The sequence below is a fragment of the Montipora foliosa genome, chromosome 7 (assembly GCF_036669935.1).
Source record: "Montipora foliosa isolate CH-2021 chromosome 7, ASM3666993v2, whole genome shotgun sequence".
NCBI classification, from domain to species: domain Eukaryota; kingdom Metazoa; phylum Cnidaria; class Anthozoa; order Scleractinia; family Acroporidae; genus Montipora; species Montipora foliosa.
The window spans coordinates 14,534,202-14,545,298 of record NC_090875.1 but is presented as its reverse complement, the minus strand read 5'-3'; the positions used below and the strand labels follow the sequence as shown (position 1 = coordinate 14,545,298).

The 11,097-nt window shown below is 37.9% G+C and overlaps 1 protein-coding gene across 2 annotated transcripts in view; it reads right to left on the bottom strand.

Annotated features, from left to right (window-relative positions):
* The window catches only part of LOC138010394 (uncharacterized), a 51,619-nt gene extending 48,555 nt beyond the window's left edge, over positions 1 to 3,064 (bottom strand). The window contains exon 1 of one of the 2 annotated variants that reach the window (XM_068857347.1): positions 3,040 to 3,064. The gene's annotated coding sequence lies outside the window, so the exon portion shown is untranslated. Of the gene's footprint in view, positions 1 to 2,670; positions 2,985 to 3,039 lie in introns of those variants that run through there. The other variant, XM_068857346.1, reaches the window with a different exon arrangement.
* Between the last annotated feature and the right edge of the window lie 8,033 nt (positions 3,065 to 11,097).

The following is an 11,097-nucleotide window of genomic DNA, read 5'->3' as shown; positions in this document are numbered from 1 at the left end:
TATGCATACCCTAAGCTTGATAGACGACCGTGCGCTTAATCACATCATTACGTCGGCGGCAAACGTTTTTGCAAACACTTACAAAGGGTCGGGTAATTCCATAATTCATACTGACGTACCCGTACTTACCTACCTCTCATAGTTATTTAATTAAGTAGTCAGCGGACTTGACGGGCTTGGCCGTTGCCGACAAGTGTGGGTGAATTTATCAATTTTGTCAGATGTTTCCTACGCGTGTACGCCTTATTGCACAGGGTAGACAAATCTGCCTGGCTCTACCATAGTTAGATCGGAGCTCCAGCGACCCGAAGGCTCGCCAAGCGGAGCACCATACTCATAGAAAGTGGTAGGAACCCATGAGTTGCTTTTCTCATTGTCAAGACGAAGAGGCTTACTGCGAAGGCGGGTCAGTGTAAGGGCGATGCACATCTCATTTTCAGGCTGGTAAGTACGAAGAGGGGTCCCAAGGCTAGCCCTTCTGGCATTTTGTATACGAGAGCCCGTGAAGTTCTTAAGGAAGGCTTCAAACCATTTCTTGGTGACGATTTTAACTTCGGTTTCAGTTCACAGCTTAAAGGACGGTGCAACTACGGCGCCTGCAGCTTGTGGCCTCGATGGTGTCTCTTTTAACAAGCATGCTGGATGGCTTTCGAAAAAGCTCCAGATTTAGATATATTAGTGGTCCCATCTCGAAAAGCTTGTCAGTCTCAAGGAATCTAGGCCTTTGATATTCCACCTAGCTTTGTTTTAAGTCTCAGTAACGGCTAACCATCGCATAATAAATCAGTTACTTTTTCCATGTTGTCGTCGCTGTGGTGTTTGTAAGCCAAGCGTATGTTGTTATATAAGAACAGAATTGATAATAGACCATTTTACAGTTGTAGCTGAGTTATCTGGCCTAAGAATGGAAGCGAGGCTGCCAGTGACCCTGTTTTGATACAAACCTTTGAGATTTTCTAATGTTGACTAATAAAAATTACAACAACACAATTTACATGATAAAAGCAGTGACGTCTGTACCAATAATACAAGGTCACCGGCAGCCTCGCGGCCATTCATAGGCTTGTTACTGAGCAAACAATTGTAAAATGGCCTATTCTCTTCGTTTGTATAGCATTAGGAGAGAATTGATTTCTGTTCGCTTTTGCTAGATAAAGCGCATGTTAGTGTTTGATGAATTGTTAGGCCGAATTTGAGCGTGTTTACGGCGTGCGTTCTTTTCGCGCGCGGTTTTTTGAGTGTAAATAGAATGCTCTTTAGTACTGATGAAAGTCACCTCTCGTTCGTTACACCGGTTGACGTTTACTCTGCTTATCTTTGCTGGAGCAATGTTATGTTTAGTTTCTTTACTTTTTACGTATCTTACGTGCTTGTATTAATCCGACGCTGTCTTTTTCTCTTTTTTCGCCCAGTAGGAAGGGCCGGAGTCTTGAGCATGGTTCCTATTCAGGTTTCCTGTTTTCTCCCGCTATTTTCAGCGTTTTTGGTTATTCTTAAGGTTTTTTCCTGACTTCCAATTGTCTTTTGAGAGATACGCACTCAATTTTCCAGTTTCTTTCGCTTACATTTTGAGTTAAGCCTTGTAAAGTAACCGGCCACTGGCTTCTGCTTGTAGTTTTGTGACTTGTTGTGAAACGTCGATCAGTAACGGCCTACCATCGCATAATAAATCAGTTATTATTTCCATGTTGTCGTCGCTGTGGGGTTTGTACGCGAAGCGTATCATTTGTTAAGAACCGAACCCGTATGGTCCAGCGAAATTGATGGGCAAAGTTCCCAAATCCATTTCGGGCATATTCCTAGCCGTCATCATTCCAAATTTAGGGAAATTGATAATCCCCTTTGAATTAACTTAGCATCAAGTGAGCGTAAACGCCAAAAGCTAAGCGTTGGGACGATTTCGTGACCTTTCAAAAACTGGTTGTCTGAGAACTGGATTTTGGGATGATTTTTAATAGAAAAGTACGGGATTTAAGGTTGTCTATCTAGGTTTACAACAAACAAAAACAAATGGGATTTATTTTCACTTGTATTGAGCAATCTAAAAACTGATGTTTTAACTTTTACAAATACACTATTTTTATGTTATAAGAACCTTTTTTTATAAGAAGGTTGAGGCTGAGACTAAAACCAAGATTTTAAGAACTTATTAAGTACATTCCTCAGGCTGCATGCGAGTCTTGAGAGAGTCGGTTACGTACGTTTATATTTTTCTCATTTGTATTTTACATGAAAGCGTAAAATAACGGTTACGTAAATTAATGTAAATTAACCCAAATACTTATTATTTTGTATAACACAACAATGGTTTTCTTATTCAATGATACACATCTCAGTTTGTAATGGTGAGCAGTTCTTATTTATGATCGTCGCAAAATAACTTCTCAACCATCAACGTCATCAGGTGATACATCACGGTAACGAACATCTTAAGAACGTTTTCAGTCTCACATCGCAAAAATAGATACACGAGAACGTTTAGCCTCAGCTCTAAAATTAGACGTTCTTGTAAAAAAAGGACTGTATTACATTTTACTTAATAAGGCTTAGTTTATAAATGTAGCATCATTTGAATGGACTAAATGTATAAGCTAAAGAGGTAGTTTTTCGTCCAAAATACTGAAAAGAAAAACAAAATTAAAAGTAAGCTGATATATACATAGATCTTACCAGACTATGGGACAGTTCTGAAGCCTTCAACAGCAAGTAGGATTACCATGTGAGTCAGCTTTAATATCAGAATTTCAATTATGCCACAGGAGACAGGCTTTATCTCATGAGATAATTGATTCAGACGTGTAAATTTATCAATTATTTATGCTGTTTTGCGGTTTGCCAATGAAGATTATCTACCCGCTCCAAAGGATTAACTTAGACTTCAGAAGATCATCGTCAAGTCATTTCGAATTCCCTGTTAACAATAGTTCAAAAAATACCCTCGATTTCCAAGGCTTGACAAAAGATTCCAGGCAAATGGTACTGAATCTTTTCTGAGTAACTGTTTGAATATTACGGGTGCTATTAACGTCTGGTTCGTACCTGTGTTTAAAAAGGGACAGTTTACTAGTGGCTTCTTAGCTCATTTGCTAGAGCACTGCACCACGTCGCAGAGGTCGTGAGTTCGAATCCTGTTGGATCCACCAGTGAGAATTTTTCAGGTATCTACAAGAGACGTTTGCCTAAATCACTTCTTTCGTGAGTTGGTACACTGCTCATTTAGAATAATGAATGGTCTTTGAGGATATATGTGAGTTTGTGAAACCACAAAAGTCAATCCAAGAGATATTGGGAAGAATAAAATCATCCATTATCACATGATGACTTTTTAATAAGCGTGAACAATAGACCATTTTTACTGCTGGTGACCCTGTTTTGAAACAAACCCTTGTGCTTTTCTAATGTTAATGTAGACTAATATATTAGAACCACAAAAACACAGTTTTCATGATAAAAGCAGTGAGGTCTGTATCAACACAAAGTCACTACGTACCCAGGCCCCTCAAAAATGCAAGGGCTTTTCCCTGAATACAAATTGGCATCTGCTGGAGGTAAATGTACGATTTGGCTTCCAGACACAGAAAGGTTTTTCATGGTATTAAGTGCAATAATTACAAAAGCACCGCAACAACGAAACGACACAGTCACTCAGTTAGATTTATTTTTTTCATTCTTTGTTCGTAGACTGATGGAATATGGTGATTCGTCAGAAAAAAAAGAAGCAGTCGAACGATTTTCTTGAAACCTTCCCTGAATGATCCCTACTTATCCCTGTATTGAGAACTACAATGGAAAAGATACGTCACCCCATTGATGCCTAGCTGTACTGATACTAATCACGCGCGTTATTTCAACGGCTCAGGGTACATTTCGCGGTAGCTATACGAGAGGATTTTTAAGGTAACACTTGCAAAAACACCTGATAGTTAGAAAGTGAAGAGCATATGAAACACTGTCTTATACAGTTTATGGAAAAATTACTCAACTTAAAGCGACGTCGCCTCCAAACGTTTCTCGAGTCGTTGTTTGCAAGATCATAATTTACATGCCTTTGTGAAGGTTTTTAGCTATATATTTTCAACGAACGAATTGATATATGAAATGAATCATATATTGAACTGCGGATATGTAATCAAGTGAAGCTATGATCTTCGCAGTTATGAACGCAATTTTAGGAATTGCAGTTTAATATATGATTCATTTCATATATCATTTCGTTCGTTGATTCATTCATCACGGGATCATATGAACCCACAAATGACCATTTCCCCAACATCAGTGGCTTCATAGCTCTGTTGGTTAGAGTGTCGCACCAGCATCGCGAGGTCACGGGTTCAAACCCCGTTGAAGTCCTAAATTTTTCAGGCTTCTCTACGCAATTGCTAAAAATTGCGCTCATACTGCGAGGATCATAGCTTCACTTGAATATATATTTCCTTCTCATAATTCTTAAAAAAATGTTTTTTTCATTTAATCAAAGAGGATAATTTGTACACCAAAATTATGCAATAAAAAATATAGGTCACTGTAAGAGTAAAACACCATCGTACCTGTCTATCTCGATTATCGTAGATCGAAACAACATAATTCGCCATGTTTTCGGAATGCGCGCTTATTCGCAAAGAGTTATTGGTCATTCACAACTTCTCTCACGTGTTTTGAGAACTGTTTCAGCATGTGTGATCGACTTACGCCATATTTACAATGTTGCAAATTCGATCCAATTTATAAATATTGACACATCATATGCGCAGTACAGGATGCGTAGTGCAATACTGAGGAATCACCTTAAGTGTTCTATAAACTTCGAGACTCAGTCATATGTTCAAGAAATTTGCTTAATCGGCTACTTACACCAACTACTTGGCATCTTGAACGAGCAACGATGTCAGTTCGAGGGAATTGCAGTAGAAGCCTATACCACAACAACAGAACTGAGTGTGTCTCAAAAATACTCAGTGCATTAACTTCATAAAGAAAACAAAGGTCCCAAGGGACTCTATACTGGTTTAAATGGACGTTAGGCTATCATCATATCATAGATAGCTATATTACCCTCAGATTTTAGAATAGCCTGATACAGCATATATCTCCGAGCAATTACCCTCCCAACCATGATACCGGTTTCCTAGTGGATATGGATATCTATCATCTTTTGGTTATATCAAACATCTTTTAGTAGTTGTATTGGGCATTTTTGATTTACATCCGACATAAATGCTTATAGATTTATTGCACATGACATTCATGTATGCAACATAACATTGATATAAGCATATTCAATATTTTTTTTTCCGTAAAGGACTTTCATGGTATGTTTTCAGTTGACGCCGACAACGTGAGAATGCAACAATGAACCACATCTTCATTTGCTTTAAAGGCGTTCGTGCCAAACCAATTACAGGATACTTTGCCCGCATTGTATTACGTGAACAAGACGGAATAATCACGAAATACTTGCGAAAGCGTTAAGTTCTATTTTGGGGTGGCGTTTTTTGATGTCGTTGCCCTTCAGCCTTTCATAATGTCGTAATTAAAACTTAACACAAGACAGACATGTGCAATAAATATATCAAGAAAATCAGCCAAGGTATGTGTTTTTTTTTGTTTGTTTGTTTGTGTTTTTGTTAAATTAACCTTTATTGGTAATAATTCACTTAATTACATCGATAGAAGGGTATATGTTAAGTCAGAATAGTAGAAATAATAGTACAAATAATAATAATAATAATAATAATAATAATAATAATAATAATGATGATATCTGAAGCACAAAGAAGGGCAATATCCAATGCAGGTGCTTCAACATGAATAATCTTTAGCCAAAAAAATTGAATAACCAAGAATGCTACTAAGTTTAAAAGGGAAGTAACAATGCCAGAGATTAAGAACAGAGAAGATAAATCAACCTCAGAAAATGCTAAAGCCGTGAAACACTTGTTCAAGTCCAAGATGAAATCAATGAAAGAAGAAAAGTGGAAAAACAGAGCATTGCATTGCCAGTATCCAAGGATCCTACTCGGAAGCGAGTCATGTAGACGCAGTCACCACCAAAAAATGTTTGTCAAGTAATCTGAAAGGAGAAACAGAGGGACAACATGTTGCAGCTCAAGACCAGCTAATAAACACCAGAAACTACCATAAAGTAATATGTGGCCAGTAAGTGGAGAGCAAATGCAGAATGTGTTCGCAACATGAACTGACAGTGGACCATATTGTATCTGGATGTGTGGTATAAGCCAAAAACAGAGTACATCTCCAGGCACAATAATGCTGCAGCATATCTGCATTGGAGCATCTGTAAAGATCATGATATCGAGATTACAGACAAATGGTACCAACACGAGCCAAAGACGGTGATGCAAAATAAAGACAACAACATCACCATCATGTGGGACATGACAGTCAATACTGATAGAACTAGAACAGTGAATAGACCAGACATCATCGTCAAAGATTAAGTGTCTTTCACTTGCTAACTGATTGACATAACTGTCCCATCAGATGGAATCATCGCACTGAAGGAGGTCGAAAAGAAAAGCAAGTACAAAGACCTTAAACAAGAAATACAGAAAATGCGGCGTATGAAAACCATAGTGACCCCTGTGGTTGTTGGTGTGCTTGGTACAGTAAAGAAGGGGATGGTAGAAAACATGAGGAAAGTATTAGAGAGAGCAACTGTGACAGAGATTCAAAAGATCTGCATACTGTGATCTGCGCGAATCCTCAGAAATCTGCTTAGTTTATGAACAGAATAATTGACTTGCTTGCCTGATGCTCCAGGTGCATGGTTTGCGCCCGGCTGACGCACAGACGCCAGCCAAGACTGTGATAAAAGAGACAATAATAATAATAATAATAATAATAATAATAATAATAGGTGTTTTTGAAGAGGTGTTTTTGAATACACCTCCCTTAGGAAATTAATCGATCGATTATAATAATAATAACAATAATAATAATAATAATAATAATACCTGGCCCTAATGGCGTCCATGGCTACTGGATCGAGAAACTGACAGCATTACATGAACGAATGGCGGACCACATGAATGATCTGAGGAGCAAAAGGGTCACCATACCTGTATGGATGACAACTAGAAGGACTGTGCTGTGTCAGAAAGACCACGAAAGGGGTGGTGCTGTTGATAATTATCGACACATATCCTGTCTACGGGTCACTTGCATGGAAACTGATGAAGGGGATCATAACTGATAGTATGTTGAGTTCTTTGTAGAAAACGATGCTTTGCCTGTAAAACAGAAGGGGTGTAGGAGAAAGAGCAGAGGCATAAAAGATCAGTTGTTGCTTGATAAGATGGTCCTTGCTGATTGCAAAAGAAAGCACGAGAACTTGGCTATGGCGTGGGTAGACTATAAGAAAGCATACGATATGGTGCCTCACTCTTGGATTATTGAAAGCTTAAAAATGGCACAGGTAGCGGAAAATATAATAACTTTTCTTCAGAAATCCATGGTAAACTGGAAGACGGGGTATCTTTCAAGGAGACAGCCTGTCCCACTTCATCTTCGTTGTTTGCATGGTACCTTCGACCAAGATCCTACAAAATTTCAAAGCTGGATATACCTTAGGAAATGTCAAATAAATCCCTTGTTCTTTATGGATGACTTGAAGGTCTATGGCAAGAATAAAGCAGAGATTGAAAGCCTTGTATCGACAATCCAGTTGATTAGCCAAGACATGGGAATGGAATTTGGGATAAAGAAATGTGGTGTTGTGGTGCTGAAGCTGGGAAAGGTGTGTAAATGGGAGGTTATTAAGTTGATTAATGGACAGACGATAAAGTTGATGACACAGGTATCTGGGCACTCTAGAGTTGGACAAAATCAAGGAGAGGGAAATGAAAGGCATATTTCGAACAGAGTACTTAAGGCGGTTCAAACTTGTCTTGAAATTTCAGCTCAATGGCAAGAATGAGATCAAAGCAGCAAACACTTGGTCTGTGTCGCTCACGAGGTATGGAGCAGGAACAATTAAATAAATGTAATAAGGTTAAATTAGTTTAAATTGTAATTGAATAAATACTTGAACGCTCTTGAATCGTAATTATTGGTGACTAGGAACAGCCCAGCTTGGGACATCTTGGGCTGCAGAATTTCTGCAGCATGCGGCATCTTGGGTTACATAATTTCAGCAAAAGAAGCAGTTTGAGAAATACATCATTTGTGATTGTTTTTTTAATGCAATGGCTAGTTATCCTGTTAAGTAAGTTTTGTAATCTCATTTTCTACTGTCTTTGTTGTAACAGTGGCAGACATGCCTCTGAATCGTTGCGTTTTTCTGCCTTTCCGAAACATTTGTAATAAAATAAAGGGTATAGGAGCTCCTATGATTGTCCATCCGACTAATATGCATACAATTGAGGGATTTATTTTTCATGTCAGTGAAATAAGGATAGATTGTGTCAGTGCAGTTCGTGTAAACTTAACAGTCCGCAAGGAAACCCAAACTTTGCATTTTTTTTCCAAGCCACTATTTCATTATCCATAAGTTTTGCAATAAAAGTCCCCCTTAAAAAAGAATGGATTCCGTGTGTTTTGACAAAAATGAAACCACTCTTGTGCCTTAATTTTACTAGGTCGATAAAAAAGGCAGTTTTTTGCTGAAACTAGCTCTCAATTACCCTTGAAAAGCCCATTTTTGGCGGAAAATGCTATTTTGGAAAAACGCAAAATATTTTGGAAGGTGTTTGCGATGGTATGTGTTACAAAGAATTATAAGTGTTCCGTAAAAATGTTGAAGTAGCTTGTTCATACTAATTTGCTTTTAGTCAGATTCGCGAAGAAGCTGTTGGTAAGGAAGACTAACATCACATTGACCCACGAAGTTGGCGTACATCATTCATAGCTGAAGTATGTGCTGAATCTAAAAGCTGTGTTCAAACGCGGACAAGTAGCCTCACTGACTGATTCTAAGTGATATACGGAGTAAGACAAGACTGTGTACTGTCTACCCTGCTCTTTATGGTTTAGACCCTATTTACATGGACAAGGTCACAAAATAGCTAGGCAAACCCAGACCCAGAGGCCTTCTTCGAATTGATGTTTGCTGACGATATGAGAGTCTTCAAAATAAAGGTGAAAAGGCCATTCAAAAACACACGAGCAATCTTAATGCTGCATGTGAAGCCTACGACAAGAAAATCAGCCTTAGTAAGCCTGAAAAAATGAGGCAGAACGCCGGGCAACCTTGCAGGACTCTTGCCATCAGCATCGAAACCATCAGCGACACTCAGAAAAAAAATTAAATATCATGGCAGCATTTTCACGGACGTTGAGTGAGTTTTGACTGACTAAACATGAAGTACTACATAATAAAGAGTTGTAAAAGTCCAAATTATGTCAAAGTTAGAGAAAAAAAGAAAATATTGGGGAGGAGGGAGGAATAATCAAAAAAGTTAGGGAGGAGGGAGAAAAATGGGTTCCTCTCCCCACTATAGAGATTCAATTTGACATCCAGGCCAAGAGGACGTACGACAAATTTGTGTAAGAAATACAAAGCAATAATTCACTGTGTCTTCAAGTCCCTCAACCAAGTCTAGGGTCTTTTTGATCATCCAATGATAACGTATAGTAATAAATTCTTCCCCCATACTTTGTATTGGGCGATTTCTATTAATCACTACAACACCAAGCCTTCCTTTGGTTTTGGTAGCCATTCAGTCAAGCAGATTTTATTTATTCTGTTATGGGCAAGTGCTCATTAATATTATTTTAAACTTGGTGAAAATTACAGTAATTTAATGTATCCCTGTCCATTGTTTGTGTAAGGCCCTTCTGAAAAGCCTCTATGCCAAATGATTATTGATATATGTTACTACATCTCCTATAAATTATTCAAATATCAGATTACAATATGGCCTCCTCTGAAGCGCTCATTAGCAAAATATTAGGTGAAAATCCTTGTGGTAGCAAATGAGGTTTAGATGGCTTATAACCAAACTGAACAAAGTATACACCTTCCAGATGAACAGTAGTAACTGACACAAGCTAAGCGTGGTTGAGTGGCTGCAAGTGCGGGCATATTTGCGCACAGTATTCCTTTTTGCATCTCATTGTTGCAGGATGAAGCGTTTCAAGCCACCGTAACTTGCACGTTTCATGAAAATTCACATTTCAAAGGATATCAGAACCTTTTTTTTAATGCAGAAGTCACTGCCAGTTTCCTCAACTTCACAATTTTTTTCAGAAAAACTGAAAAGCACAGAGCTCGCTAAGACAGAGTTATAATTCATCTTGGCAAACAAAGCAACATGTGGCATGAAAAATGCAAGTTTAGTTTGAAGTGGATATCATCCCTTTTCTGCTTGTAATGCAGAAGCAAAATATTTGTATTATTCGTAATGAGTGCATGGTATTACGGTTGAATAATTCACTAAAATAGGACTCAACCAATCAGAGTACATAGTACATCGGTTTTAATAACTTCTCAGTGTTACTAATATGTGAAACTAATTATATATTGATTCTTAAAATACATGATTAATTGAAAAACTTAAATTGAAATTGAAGAAAAGTTGAATATAATAATATTAATTATGGCAAATGTTTCACAAGGTCACTGGGCATATTGAATACCTGTTCAAAAAATAAAAACGATGAATTGAAATCTATGGATGACAATAAATATATTTCATATATCCGCCTTCTGCCATTACTTCATAACTATTACTTTTTATTTGAATAATGCTCAGTATGACATCTATTATGATGGCGTCTTTTCAAAAGTAATTGTATTATATTTATAAAGCTCGCTTATGTTTCAGCTCCTGTCTTCGATACAGTGAACTACCGTTATAGCGGACGCCCTCGGGACCACGGTTTGTTGTCCGTAATAGCAGGGTGCGAGAAAATTTTAAACCACATTTACAGAAGGGAGTCACATGTGTATTCATTTTCATTAACTCCAGTACCTTTTTCAGACCCGTTGTCGCACGCAAAGAGCGTCAGAACTTTGTAAAAAACAGTCATCGTATGTTGCAGCAATGTCCATCATCGTTTTGGTTTCCTACTGTACTGAAGTACAGTAACCTACATTTCGAAATTATTTTCATGGAAAAACCTGAACATCAGCTATTG